Raw genomic sequence first — 1275 nt, forward strand, 5'->3', positions numbered from 1 at the left:
TATCTCTGGGCTTTCTATTTTGTTCCACTGATCTGTATTTCTGTCTTTGTGCCAGTACCATACTGTCTTGATGACTGTAGCTTTGTAGTATAGCCTGAAGTCAGGCAGGTTCATTCCTCCAGTTCCATCATGTATATTAGCATATGTGAAATAGATGACCAGTCCAAGTTCAATGCATGAAGTAGGGCACTCAAAACCAGTGCACTCAGTTTATTTTTTAAATTAAAAGTCCTGTAATACTAAGTGTGGGCTTCTCTGGTGGCTTGGTGGTAAAGAATCCACATGCAATGCAGGAGACCCAGGTTCAATCTCTGGGTTGGGAAGATCCCCTGGAGAAGGGAACGGTAACCCACTCCAGTATTCTTACCTGGAAAATCCCATGGACAGAGGAACCTGGCAGGCTACAGTCCATGGGGTCACAAAGAATCAGACATGACTGAGCATACACACAGTACTAAGTGTGTTAGTTATCACCTGCTGTGTAAAAAATTACCTCAAAACTTCTTGGCTTGCAGCAACAGAATCTATTATCTCAGAATTTCTATGGGTCAAGAATCTAGGTGCACCTTAGCTAGTCCTCTGGTGCTGGTTGTCTTATATGGCTACCTCATCTCAAGTCTCAGTTGGGAAGGATCTGCATCCCTAGTTGGTTCCTTGTAGCATGCAGGTCCTTGTGGTTTCTCACACTGGAAGTTCAGGTACTCAGGATGTCTTCCTTGATGTGTAAACTTCTGGGATGAGCATCTCACAACATGATTTTATTAGAATGAGAAGACAAAAAGGCAAGAGACACTGACAGCAGCAAAGTTCTAGCAGGAGAAAAATTAACCATGGTAATAACATCCTATGATTTTTGCTGGATTCCAGTGATTCAGCTCAGTAGAAGCAAGTCAGTAGGCATAGCCCACAAACAAGGGGAGTGGATTACCCAAGTTGTTAACATCAGGAGACTGGGATTACTGAGAGTCATATTAGAAGTTGCTTCCACACTGAGCATTGAGAAGTATGTAGGGAAATAAGTAATACAGCATTCTGTTGGGTAGATAGATTTGGTACCATCATTTTGGAGAGCAATCTGGCAATATTTAGAAAATAATATTGCTTATAGACTGAATGTTTGTATCCCTCCAAAATTCATAACTTGACACTCTAATCCTCTACCTGTGATGGCATTTGGAGGTAGGGCTCTGGGGAGGTAATTAGAGTTGGATTATGTCATGAGGATGGGGGTCTTATGATGGGATTAATGCCCTTAGAAAAAGAGGAAGAGACAGA

The sequence above is a fragment of the Bison bison genome, unplaced genomic scaffold (assembly GCF_000754665.1).
Source record: "Bison bison bison isolate TAMUID 2011002044 unplaced genomic scaffold, Bison_UMD1.0 scf7180017849782, whole genome shotgun sequence".
NCBI classification, from domain to species: domain Eukaryota; kingdom Metazoa; phylum Chordata; class Mammalia; order Artiodactyla; family Bovidae; genus Bison; species Bison bison.